We start from the raw sequence: 14336 nt of genomic DNA, 5'->3' as shown, positions 1-14336 counted from the left end.
GTAATTTAGGAGAACGTGAGGTGTGACTATAAAGTAATGAGAACGATTACACTTGTCACACATGAAAATCAATCTTGTCATCCAGTCAACTCAAGGCACTTAGATAATTTGAGACCTCTTCACTTACATAAATTGGAACACTCTAGGGTGGAAGAAAATTTTTGTAATGGGTTATATCTCAAGATAAGTGAATATGGGGTTGGTTGAATTAACTGTTCCTCTAAATTAATAGCTTGGGTTTGATTCCGGTTTTAGGTGTCTTTTCTTTATTCTTTATAGTATTCCACATGTGTGTAGAACATATCTTGATAATATTTACCCCTTTCTTCTCTCATTCTAACTTCTACTAAATCTGTCCTATGTCCTTCTCTCAACTTGAGTTTTTTAATGGCCACTGAGTCCAGTTTGCGCTGCCCATACATGCATTGGGTAAGCACATCCTCTGAAGCATCGTTAACACACCAAGGGTCACACCTTTTATACAAACACACCTTTGTTTTCATTTGAAATTTTTTTGTACAATATATTTCCATCATGGTTTTTCCCTCCCCTAACTCCTTCCAGATGCTCCTCACTACCTCACCTCCCTACCCCCCCCAACTTCATGTTCTCTCTCTCTAAAAACAAAAGAAAATCAAAACAAAACCACAAAAACCCAGTAAGACAAAAAAATGCTAAAACAAAGCAAAAGACCCCACCACACACACACACACACACACACACACACACACATGCACACATGCACACACGCACACACAAAGTTCATTTTGTGTTGGCTTACTCCTGGGAATGGGCCCTGACCTGAAGTGTGCTAAATATACCTAGTGACACTCCATTGGAGGAAACTGATTTTATCTTTGCCAGTACATATCAATTGCAAGGAGCTTCTTGGTTAGGTATGGGACCCCATGTCCACTTTCCCTTCTCAGTGCTAGAACACTACCTGGCTTGAACCTGTGCCAGTCCTATGAGTGGTAACACAGCCTCTGTGAGTTTATATGTTTATCAGTCGTGTTGTGTCTGGAAGGCAGTTTTCTTGGAGTCATCCACTATTACCTCTACCTTTTAAAATATTTCCACCTCCATTTCCACATAAATCCCTCAGCCTTGGGGGAAGGGTTTGATGAAGGTATCCCATTTAGGACTGAGTCTTCTAAAGTCTTTCTCTCTTTGTGTGTATGTACAGTTTTGGATCTCTGTGTTAATTACCATCCACTGCAAAAAGATGCCTCTCTAATGAGGGTTGAGTAAGGCTCTGATATATGGTTATAGTAATATGTTATTAGGAATCAATATATTGCTTTGTTCCTTTAGCAGAATAACAGTATTAAGTTTTCCCCATGGCCCTTGACCATCCTATCCAGTCTTGTTTCTTGACCACTTTAGCAGTATCAGGTTCCAGTTGGTTACATGTCACGGAATGCGCCTTAAATCCAATCAAAAAGTGGTTGGTTAATCCCATAACATATATTCCACTACTGCCTCAGTATTTATCACAGGCAAGTGGCTGTCGTAGGTCACAAGGTTTGTAGCTGGCTGATATTGATGATTACCTTTCTTCTCTAGTTCAGAGTACAAAGGGAGATTGCAAAGTAAAGCAATTCATCCTCAGCAACAGTGCCTTACCATAAGGTTGTAAAGAATAATCCATAGCTTTGGCAATAGCCTGTGATGCTTTGGGGACCCAGGAGACCCTTTTAGCCAAGGATTCAACAAGATGTAACCCATTCCCAATACTGGAAGTTTTTTTTGTTTGTTTGTTTTTTGTTTTTTTTTTGGTGGCATAGGATGTCCAGTTCGGGCATTGTCTCTCCCATTATGTAGTGACTCCATCTAAATCCCTTTCATATGCGTATATATTTTAGGAAGCTTCTACAGTTGTAAGTTTCCATACAGTTTTCAAAGGGCCTTTAGTATTAATTACCCCTCCCCAAACTACTGCCCCTACCCTGCTCTCCTGTCTCCCTCCACATTTATTCTTCTTATTCTAGCTTCCCCTTTATCTCTCCATAACACTATATTCTATTTTGTTCTTGGGAGATCCAGGTACCACACTCTTAAAGAAAACTGGCCAACAACTGTCCATTGCCCACCAGCTAGGTATGGAAGCTGATTTTTTGTTTGTTTGTTTGTTTTTGTTTTTTTTGTTTTTCAAGACAGGGTTTCTCTGCATAGCTTTGCGCCTTTCCTGGGACTCACTTTGTAGTCCAGGCTGGCCTCGAACTCACAGAGATCCGCCTGCCTCTGCCTCCCGAGTGCTGGGATTAAAGGCATGCGCCACCACCGCCCGGCGTTGGAAGCTGATTTTATGAGGACAGCCTCTGCAGTGTCCCAAGGTCTTCCAATACGCCAGACTTGGGAGCATGTGCGTGCACGTGTGTGTTGGTTGGAAGAAGGTGAGATTGGAGGAGATTAAAAGGAGAGGAAATACTTTTAAGAATTTGCAGTGACAGTGAATAGGAAATAGCCAGGCTTTCCACGGCTCGCGCTGTACAATCTTAGCGAGCTGTTTAGACCCTCCCTGCCTGTTTCCTCACAGAAAACAAAGGCAAAAGCAGCGGCCTCCTGTGCCTCATGTGCATGTCCAAGGCAGTCGTGGTTGTAAAACACTCAACATCATCCACGTGGAGCTCGATGACAATGACTAAGGTGACATAATACCAAAAACAGATTTTTTTTTTAGGTAAGATTGTCATTAGCTCTCAAAATGTATTTTAGAAATGAGAGAAGCCTTCACTTTGGAAGCACCTAATTTCAAATAACTTATTTGATATGAAAGAAACTGTATTATAAACAGGAAATACGGCCTGGCTGGTGTGTGGACAAGGACAGAAGCCATATTGGGTATCTGCTCTCCTCACCTCTTGTCTCATTTGCATAATTGTGAAGAAGGACCTGCCTCATATTCAACAGCAGGTTGCTTGAAATCCCAGTGAATCTGTACTGTCAAAGCAGCTTGAGCCACATAAAGGGTAGACATTAAGTAAAGTCAGGCACCAGTCAACAGCACATATTGATTGATTTCTGTGTGAAGAGCATTGCATTTTGTGCTGAATGAGATCCTGTGCGCTCATTCTTCGAGGCAGGGAGTTGACCTGGTGTAGGTTGACCTGAGTTTTTCTGTAAAAGCATTCCCAAGATAGCTGCTTAAGCAGCTGTTAACCGAAAGAGAAAACTCCATTCCTGGTACCTTTCACTCCTCAGCCTCATGATGCTCCCAGGGTGTCTCCCTTGTTGTGGACCCATCTATCTTCACCACACAGCCTTTCCTCAGACCTGAGAAAGGCTTTAGAGCCTGGAGAGCAGGCTAAGAATTCAGCTTTGCACTGTTTAAAAATAAACAAGAGTGGATTGTGTGGTAAGCCAAAGCTATCTATATTCCTTTATAACTCATTTTCAATTTGATAATCACTTTGGATATTTAATTGCATTTAGATTGCATTTGGATTTCTTCCTGCAAATGAGCAAAAGCTGAAAAAAGCACCTTGCTCATAGGGTGGGAGCCTTGTTGTTTGATTTTTGCTCTTGCCTCTTTTTCTAAAATAGCTCCATGGGTTGGGTGGCGGGGGGGGGGGGGGGGGGCGCTGCTGCATGGACGTGGATCCCACATGAGCTCTTGACGGTCATGTGCCAGCTCTATCTGTGCTCCAAGGAGCCAGATCTCAGGAAGGTCCCCTAGCACTTGTGCCTGTGTGCTCTCTGAGGGTATCTGGGCTTGGTTGGTCCTCACTCTCTCGTCCCACCTCAACCCTCTCAGTATTCATTTTTATTAAAAATCACATTATTTACATTAACCCACGTTCTCCCTCTGAATTCCTTTTGGAAACTGAAGAAGAACTGTGAACAGACAGTCCATATCCATGCAGCTGGATTCTCTGTGTCTTCATCACTTCACGTGCTCAATATGCATTCTTGGCAAAAGTGTCTGGGAGGTGTTTTGTTTTCTGTCTATCTGTGCTGGGTGTTGCCTGTATGAGGAAATGAGGAATAGCAATCAGCAGCAGAAGTTTAAGATCTCCTGGGATGCAAGAGAGGCAATCGTAAAAGAATGTCAAGGTGGGATCCTACGAACCTGAATAGTCAGATACACCTAAGCATGAAGGCAAGTAAAACTTCCCTCAGTTCTAATTGGCTCAGCCTTAAAAATGGGACACTTTGATTGCAGCATTCTCAGACTTTTTCCTGGAAGTAATCGTTGGAATGAGCTTAAACCTTTGCCTATAAGATGGCTGCAGAGAAGAGACATGTGTCATGCTTCAAATTGAGTCTGCCTACAGCAGAAATCAGTGAAAGAAAAGGAAGGAGGAGGAGGAGCACATAGAAGGAAAGGAGGAGAAGGGAAGGAAGGATAATGGAAGATAGATGATTGACATAGATAGATGATAGATAGATAGATAGATAGATAGATAGATAGATAGATAATAAAACATAATTGATTGACAGATATCAGATATGCGTAGATAGATGAGAGAGATGGATGATGAATAATTAAATTACAGGTAAATAGATAATAGACAAATAGATACATGGTAGATAGATGATATAGTTGATAGGTAAATGATTGATAGAAACATAGATCATAGCTATATACAGATAGACACTCAGAACAGAAAAGACTGGAATTAAGTGGGTTAAGAAGAGAAAATAAGTATTGTTATCTCTAAAGGAAAGTTCAGAATAAGTCTCAAATACATTCTCTCTGTTTCACAGTTTTGTTGGAAAAGTGTCCCCTTCTTTCCCAAAGAAATATTACATGGGGTCATCAAACAAGGGAGGGATAGATACACTACAGGGAACTGCCTACAAAGATTTGCAATTTAACAGCTTTATGTAATTTTTCGTTGAATTTTTATGCCATTGATTAGTCCTTTTTTTTTTTTACCTTTACTTATTTTATAAGAGTGAGAGTTGGGGAGGGGTGAGTATGCCACAGGGTGAGTGTTAAGGTCAGAGAACAATTTCCAGGAGGTTTTCACCTTCCACCATGTGAATTCCCGGGCTTAAACTTAGGTCCTCCACTCCATGTCCCTCCCCACACCAGCCTCATAGGAGTGTAATTTGTGGCTCATTGACTTTTGGTTAGGATTGCAGTCCAGTGGAACTGTGTGAGCATCCCCACCTCCAATTATCAGGTGCACTGCCACCTGATCATCCCAAACACAGGCATCCTGTGACATCCAGATTAGTGTCCCCTGGCTGATGCAGTCACAGGAAGAGAATCATACCTTTGTTTTCTTGTTGAGATGACTCTTAGATCCACAAAAAAAAAAAAAAAAAAAAAAAAACTTTTTTGCATGGAAGAAGAGTAAAGAAACAAAGACTTGGGAAACATACAGTGTATGAAATTTTCTTTTACTAGTACATCCTTGAAGCCAAGTTTTGGGGATTGTTTAGTTACTTTATTTATTTATTTATTTATTTATTTATTTATTTATTTATTTATGTTTTTTTTCTGAGATAAAACACCATGACCAAGATGATTTATAAAAGAAAGCATCTAACTGGGCTTATGGTTCTAGGAGGTTAGAGTGCATGATGGTGGAGTAAAGACATGGCAGTAGGAACAGCTGTGAGCTCACATCACCCAAAGCCTGCCCCCAGTGACACACCTCCTCCAACAAGACCACAACTCCTAATCTTTCTAAGAGTTCTACCAATTAGGGACCACGTTTTCAAACATAGGAGCCCCTGGGGGCCATTCTCACTCAAACCGCTACAGGAGTCTAATCACAAAAGTGTTGCCTTTCTGCTCTTCCAAAGGACACATTTCACACACTTGTGCACATGCACATACCTATTCTAGTAAAGTCATCACTTGGGAATTAAGGGCTACTCTTTCCCTTCATTCCTGGGAGTGCTCCACTTTGCATGGAAACCAGATTATATAACTAGAATAGAAGAATCGGGTCATTTAATTGAGTATTAGGCAGTCATGAGTTAAGACAAGACACCTTGTAATTAGATGCAGCACGCTCAGGGTTAAAATTTCATGATCTCGTTTCCCCTGTATTTGAGGGGTGTGTAAATACAGCTCAGAGCAAAGGTGTCACAAAGAGGCAAATTACTGCTCACTGAGTTTGCTCTTGTCTCACAAGCCCTTGTGTCTGAACCCTCTGAGATACCGAGATTCTAGTCTGTCCTATACGAAATCCTGAATTTGGATTCTGTGGTCCTATTTCATATTTTCTGTGCAGATTTAAAGGAAATTAAACTAGACCTAGTTGTGTGAAAAATATATTGAAAAAAAAATCTGCACTTCCTTTGAAATGTGTGAAAGGGGACTGGAGAGATGGCTCAGTGGTTAAGAGTGATTGCTGCTTTTGCAGAGGAGCTGAACTTGGTGCCTAGCCACCTGTAACTCCAGTCCCAGGGAAACTGATGCTTTCTTCTGGCCTCCAAGGACATTCCACTCACATGGTATACACTTACTGAGACCTATATACATAATACATTTTTAAGTTGAAATTCCCCCAGATCATTGAGTTTATTCCAGGACATTTTAGCTTAGGAAAATATTTTCAGAGATAACAGCTGAAGTGAAAAATATGAAGCAGTTGTGAAGAGAGAAAGAATCTGCAGTAACTGAAGAGAAAATCGAGTAATTGAATTCGTTATGCACCAGGCATGGGTTCAGACAAGATGCTGAAGCCAGAGGTCAACAGTGGGGTGTGTGCAGCACGTCACCTCTGTGACAGCATTCATGCTAGCCACTTCTGCTGGCTCTGCTTCCCCTTCAGAATAAGTGCTCCCTTTTACTGCTTTTAGCTCTCAAATTCTAATAACAGTGATGATAATGTAATATTTATATGTATGTATATATATATATATATATATATATATCTTTTTTAAATTATTTTTAAGCTATAACACTACACAATATTATCAGAAACACTATTTCATTTTTGTCTTATTTTATTTCAGTCATTTCTAACTAATAGATTGCAATTGTATTATTTCTCACTTTTTGTTTAATGTAATTTCCTCTGGCTTGAAAATACACACTGTATGTCAGAAATACCTGAAAATAGAAATTTAAAATGGAAATATAATACAACATAACTCTCATGGTCCCAGTAGGACTTGATGCATAAAATAATTTTGTGGTTATTGTTGTTGTTTGCTTGCTGTTTGGGGATATTTTGGGGTTTTTTTTAATTGTTTTTGTAAGGGAAGGAGATGGTTTGAATTCTGGTAAGTATTGTTTTGTGTTTCTGCCTTGCATCTTATTCAAACATCCCCACCAGTATAAATTAAAGCATTAAATCTTCTTATTCCTCTGTCAGAAATAACAATGGTTTTTCCTATGGAATGAGAACATTTTTGGAGATCATGTGGGAAGGAAAAATGTTCTCAGAATGCTCACAAGTCCTGCCACACTGAGACTCTTGATTGATCTCAGATTCAGCTCCCTCAATAACTACCCAGCACCATCTTTATAATCAGAAATACAGACGGAAGCCTCATGGTCATCTAGGCCACTTGGTTATTAACATCCATGTTCCTTCCTCCCTGGTTGGCATGACTGACCCTTGCAAGCTTTTGATCACACAGCAGAACTAGATTGCATCCATCCTGAAGCTGTGCATACTAAACTCCAAAATACTTAGATTCTTTCTGAACCAGTCCCAAATGTGAGTGCCTCAAACACTATCCACTAGCAAGGCTTTGATTAGTCACACCCTAGATTTCTCTGGCAGTACAGAAAAAAAAGAAAAAAAAAAACAAGACATATTTTCTGCAATGAGAAGGAAGCCTAAACCATAGCCTGGGTGAGAGAGGAAAATAGCAATTTTGCATCACAGCTCTACCAAAAGCTAAATAAAAAAAATTGAGAATCTTGTCAATAAAATATACATCACAGAAATGCTCCAAAAGCTACTCCAAATTAAGCAGTATCTGCCAGGAACCATCTAATTAGAGTCTTCTACCACTCATACGATTAGGACATTATGACTACAAGTGTCCTGGTTACCCTTAATTGTCATCTTGACAAAGCCTAGAATCATCTGAGAGGAGAAGCTTCAACGGAGGAATTTCCTGTATCAGACTGGGCATGAGCATATCAAGGAGAGGCTGTCTTGATTCATGGTTAATGCAGGAGCACCCAGTCCACTGAGGGCGGCACTATTCCTAGTCAGATGATCCTGGGATGTATAAGGAAACTAGATAACTGTGAGCCTAAGAGCAAGCCAGCGAGTGAGCTGGGGAGCAGCGTTCCCTCGTAGTTGCTGCTTCAAGCTCCTGCTTCGAATTTTGGCCCTGATTTCCCCAATGACAGACTATAACCTGGAAGTGTAAGGCAAACGAGCCCTTTAGTCCCTAGGTTGCTTTAGGTCAGAGTGTTTCATCGCAGCAACAGAAGTAAACTAAAACAAAGGAAGAAATCTACACATTTAAGAACACAGAGGGTAAGCCAATTGTGGTTGGCGCACGCCTTTAATCCCAGCACTGGGGAGGCAGAGGCAGGTGGATCTCTGTGAGTTCCAGGCCAGCCTGGTCTACAGAGTGAGTTCTAGGACATCTTGGGCTGTTACACAGAGAAACCCTGTCTTGAAAAGCAAAACAACAGAAACAAAAACAAATGTGGAGAGTTATCAATGACTCCCAGAATCTGGAGGAGAGCTATGGGGTGGTTTCTGACTTCAGGTCCATAGAAGGAGCCACACCTGTGGACATTTTCAGACTTCTGGTCTCCTCACTTGCACTGTAAAAAAAAAAAAATTATTTACGTTGTTGTAAGCCATGTAATCTGTGACAATTTGTTATAACATGCCTAGGAAGTTACCTCCATCATCCACAGAACTGATGACTTCCTAAGCCGTCTGCCTCAGGCTGTGCTATGGTACCATATCTCAACAACAAAGCAACCTATAAGGGAAAATGTGTTCTTATTGTTCCTATCAGCAGATAGAAGCTGACACCCAGAGACTTTCAAATCTTCATAAAAGGGAAACAGTGACACTCACCCCTTCTCCCTGATACCAAGGATTCTTTTAGGGAATTGCATTTGTACAACATAACGTATTAGAGCTTTCATTAAAAATAAAATCTGAATGACGTAACTTGGAGTTGACATAAATGTAGCTCCATATTCTGTGCTCTTTAGCCATGTGTCCATGTGATACAGCAGAGGCACAGCCCGGGGTGGGGGGGAGGTAGAGTGGTAAATGTTTACATTGCTTCTCCCTCCCCTTCCATGTTCACTGGGCTGTGGAGGGGCTGACGCACAGGTCCTGTTTACAGTTATCAATGTCTTCTCAGCACTTAGACCAGTACTGAGTCTCTGCATGAACCACTGCCCACTGCAAAAGGAAGCTTCCCTGACAAAGGATGAGAACAGGGCCAATCTGTTTAAGTCATCCTAGTTAAACTCAGTGTATTCCCAAAGACTTATAGGAGAGGGACTTGCTGAGAAGAAGAGGTTCCATGGAAATCAGAAGAAGAAAAGAGGGGGTGACTGTGATCAAAATTCATTATAGATGTATATGAAACTACCAAAGAATAAATAAAGTATACTTACCTGCCAGGGGAGATACCATGATCAGGAAGGTGGTTTATCCCCAGGGCGAGGCTTATCCATTGCACTCTGGATGTGCTGTCCCCTGCAATTTCTCCAAATGAGGGAAACTCGATTGCATAATTTGTGGTAGTTGGGGACTGTGATCAGGCTCTCTCAGAGAGGGAGAGACAGAGAGAGGGAGACAGAGAGACAGAGAGAAGAAAAGGGAGGGAGGGAGGGAGGGAGGGAGGAAGAAAAAGAAAGAAAGGAAGAAAGAAAGAAAGAAAGGAAGGAAGGAAGGAAGGAAGGAAGGAAGAAAGGGAGAGAAAGAAAGAAAGAAAGAAAGAAAGAAAGAAAGAAAGAAAGAAAGAAAGAAAGAAAGAAAGAAAGAAAGAAAGAAAGAGAGAGAAAGAAGGAAATTTAATTTATTTTTTAAAGGGTGATCTGAGATAACACCAGATTTCAAATATCCACAATGCACCTCTAAAGTAGTTCATGAACCATTCAAGTGGATATTTTGACAAACTTTCCAATAGGAAATAAAGTAAAGGTCTCTCTCTCTCTCTCTCTCTCTCTCTCTCTCTCTCTCTCTCTCTCTCTCTGTCTGTCTGCCTCTCCCCCCCCCCACCTCTCTCAACTGCTTCTCAGAACTGTGGCTTTCTGCTTGGCTAATTACATTCTATTGCCTATGTGGACTAGGATTTTTTTCTCCAGGAAATCTGGACAAGTGATTTTAAAGAGTGAAGTAGAGAGGGCCCCTCAATTCCTTTCTTCTTTTCAGGCACCAAGATACCACATAAAGCTACTTATGCTCAGGGCTGGCAACACAGCCCCAGAGGGGCATGGTGATATACTTCCCAAAATCCTCACTGCACTACCCAAATGTGTCCTTACCAGCCTCAACCTCAACCCAACTACATGTCTGCTAAAAGGTTTTAAAGAAATGAAAGGTAAAAACACATATTCAACATTCAAAAACATTTACTGAACACCTCTGTTTAGTTTCCTTCTTTGATATGATGAAACACTCTAACCCAAAGCAACTTGGGGAGGAAAGAGTTTATTTGGCTCATGCTTCCATGTCACAGTCAATTGCTGAAGGAAGTCAGGGCAGGAAGGAACTCAAGGCAGGAACTGAAGCAGAGGCCATGGAGGAAGTGTGCTTGCTGGTTACATTCTCAGAGATTCATGCTTTGCTAGCTTTCTTATACAGCACAAGACCACATGCCTACACAATAGTGCAACCCACAGTGTACTCAACCTGCTGCTTGAGTCAATTAAACACCAATATAGTCCCTCACAGACATGGCCACCGTCCAATCTGGTCTACTCTCAGTTGAGACTTCTGTCTCAGATGGCAGTATACTGTATCAGGTTTATAACCAAAGCTAACTAAGACAGTGTATCACATAAAAAATCTGATTAGAAGTTTGGGTTGTTCATATTATGCCATGTTTGTTAGTTGATGTCCCTGGGAGGCCTGCTTTTTTCTGAGGGGAGACAAAGAGGGTGTGGATCTGAGGGAGAGAGACTGGGAGGAGAAGAGGGAGGAGAAACAGTGGGCAAGATGTAATAATATATAAGAGAAGAATAATTTTAAAAAAAAGAAAAGAAATTTGACTATTAACAAAACCATAAATAACTAAATAATAAATGTAGAAATAAAATCTATATTAAAAATACCATAGGTTTTTGGGGAAAGCTGAATGAAAGAAGGGCAATTAGAGTCTAGTTTTAGAGGCTGAATGTGATCAGGTCAGGAGATCTCTGGAGTGGGGATAGAGGGTAAGAAGAGGACAAGGTTTCCTGATACAGTTCCATTCCATTGATAGGGCTCAGGAAGTCACATGATACACTGGGCATTGCATCAGCTTCCAGCGGTGCAGAATGCAACCTTGGTGAACAATTGTGAACACTGCTGTCAGAGCTGTGGACAATGATACCTACCCATCTGTATGTTGAAATGGTTAACATACAGACTAATAGTGAATAGCTGATCATTTTTTCCAAAGGGGACACTCAAGTAAAACTGTCTCCTCTAAAGCTAATGGAGGAAGTGGTAAGTTTCTTAGCCAGCAGAGGAATTGATCCTGGACCTGTGTGGAATTCCCTGAGGGGCTGAGGACAGCTGCAGTCCCTCTCCTCATTCATGTCTCTTCAGATGCCTGCTATCCAGATGTGAGCTTCTGCAGGGTGTAGGGGGCACAAGTCTTCAATTCCAGGCCTCTGGAGGCAGATACAGGAGTCTAGCAAGTTCCAGACTAGCCTACACTACACAGAGAGACCCTATCTCAAACCTGGACGACAGCAACAACAACAAAAAATACATAACCAAATCAGAGCTTCTCTCTTAGAAAGTGCTCAGGTCAGAGAAATGGTAACTGTTTGGCTGTCAAGACCACACAATGCACAAACACCTTGCCTGGAAGAGGTTGACTGGAAATCGGACCTGGACAAAAACAGAAGCCTGATCAAACTTTAAAACAACAACAAGGACAGGATGAGTCTATTTTCTAGATATTCCTTTCTTTTAGGAACAGGCACCCAAAGGCAGGAAAATAGAATTTATCACAATCTAATAAATACAGGCTCCCAAGGCTGATACCATATGGAGATTTCTCTACTGGGGAGCTATGTGGGTGACAGTCAAATCAGAGCAATACAGATTAGTTGTCAGCTTAGAGTCCCCTATAGTCCACACCAGATTGCAGGAGTATCCATAGTACAACAACCAGAGTAAGGGGACCCCCAGGGAGTTGGGGGACTGACAGCTGCTAAGCCACCTGGCAATCAGGTGAAAATCTCTCACCAATACGATAATATTTCAGACTTAGAGCTGGCCTGGCATAGACAATGGGTCATCCCACAGTAAGGACATCAGTGCTTTATCCTAGATCAGGGACCACTCCACAGACAGCTTGGACCCTGGTAAGTAAGGGGCCTTGAAAGAACTTGAGCTTCGACGACCACCAGAAGAAACTTCCATGTGAATGATATAAATTAGAAGAGGTGCCATTTTCACCCAATATTAAAGTAACTTGAAAGGCCACTTGTACGAGTAGGGCATGGATCCAGAGTCAGAACTCAAGGAGAAATCGTAGGAGACCCACATCTACTATTTGCTGGACAACTTGGAGAAGACTTTTCAGTGCGCTCTGCTCTCCGTACCTCAGGTTATCCAGGCACCGAGTGGAAGGGGCGGCTGCTCTCCCTTTCTCACAGAGCTGTATAAATGCTGAAGGAGTTCCACAAATCTAAAGAGATCAAACAGATGGTCTTTGGAAAATGTCATTGTGTATCGAACCAGACTCGAGTTTTGATGAAGGCAAAATGCCCATCTGACAAATTCTAGCTCGTGCTCAAGCCAAGAAAGACCACACGATCTCCCTTCCATCGGGGATTCTAAAAGCTTAAAGCATTCTGTGGCATAAAGCACATTCGACTCACTGTTGTAAGCAGATGTATTTGCTGAAACAGCCAATCAGGCGGGGTGAGAGAATGGTTTGGAACTGTTTTCTTCTCTCCTGCTTCTTTCCTCAGGACTCTCACCCTTACTTCGTTTTCTTCTAGCCACCGTAATGATAACTTAGGGTCTCAAATAAACTCTAGCCTCCTAGTTCCCGCAGTATGCTTAAACTCTAGAGCAACAATGATAGTTCTGCCCTCTGGTGCTCATTCACAATGCTGAGTACTTTACACACATCCACACATTTACTTCTTCCACGACTTCATGAAGCACCCACTGTATATCTACCTTTCACACAAGCTACTAAGGCACTTGCCTCGATCACAGGGATACTGCTATGCACTGTTGCAGAATTTTCAATCCAGGGCTTTGTGGTTTAAATATCTGTACTCTTATTCATCAGGCCACAGAGATTCCAGAATTCTTGATCAACTGTTGTTCACCACACATACTTCCAAAAATTATTATATATCCATGCTGATACTTTGAGTAAAATTAAGCCATGCCAAAGACAGAAATCACCAAGAAGATGGTCTATTTGACTGACTGGCACATGGTTCCAAAGAGAATTATTTTACTTCTATGATTATAAACAGCTTTTCCCTAAACACACAACTGTTCAGAAAGGGACAAGAAATTGCTGGTGTTCAATCAATTTTCACGATCGAACACTAGATTTAGGATCTGTTTGTGTGTCTGGGTTCACAAACATCGAATGACCCATCAAGAGAAGCTGTGATGTCATCTGGATGTATCAGCTCCATTCACTGAGTCCTAGGTTTTCTTTGGACCCTCCAGAGTTAGTGACTTCAGAAGTTACTATGAGGGAGAAAGGGTAGTTATTTCCATACAATGACTCCTGAAGCAGAACTTGTGCCATCTAGATCTCATATAGGGAGAGGAGGGAGAGCAGGCAGTGACTTCTTTGTGCGTGCCTAGGTGTTTCCTGGCCTCAGCCATGCACTTAAGAATGCTATAAATCTCTGTGTTTTCTACATGGATCAGTTATTGTACATTATCTGTTTCTTCTTTCCCTGGAGTCTGCTTTGTACAGATTCCGAAGAAATGGCTCAAACTTTAGGAAAAATGAAGGAATACATGAGCAAGAAATATGAGTAGTCCCTGGAAGCAATCAAATCTATTTCTAAAAGAGTGTGGTTTTCTCCTATTCATGCATTATGAGCCAGGCCATATGTTACAAACACAGCTCATCCCGTATGTCCAATAATTCAGAACCAGTATCCACACACTGCTACATACCTTCCTGATCCAGGCCTATGAAAAGTTCCAATGGCTTGCATGGACTTGATACTGGTGCCAATTTATCACTCCATTTTGCCAGCCTAACATTATCCCTAGTTTCCAGATAAC

The 14336-nt window shown here is 41.5% G+C and overlaps 1 non-coding gene across 1 annotated transcript; it reads left to right on the top strand.

Annotated features, from left to right (window-relative positions):
- The first annotated feature begins 9512 nt into the window (after positions 1–9512).
- LOC114692076 lies at positions 9513–9678 on the top strand. Its single transcript, XR_003734333.1, has one exon. It is a non-coding gene; the product is annotated as a U1 spliceosomal RNA (small nuclear RNA).
- Positions 9679–14336: the final 4658 nt, after the last annotated feature.

This window comes from Peromyscus leucopus, chromosome 14, assembly GCF_004664715.2.
Source record: "Peromyscus leucopus breed LL Stock chromosome 14, UCI_PerLeu_2.1, whole genome shotgun sequence".
NCBI lineage: Eukaryota > Metazoa > Chordata > Mammalia > Rodentia > Cricetidae > Peromyscus > Peromyscus leucopus.
Note: the sequence above shows the minus strand (reverse complement) of the source record. Positions and strands in the feature narration are given on the sequence as shown.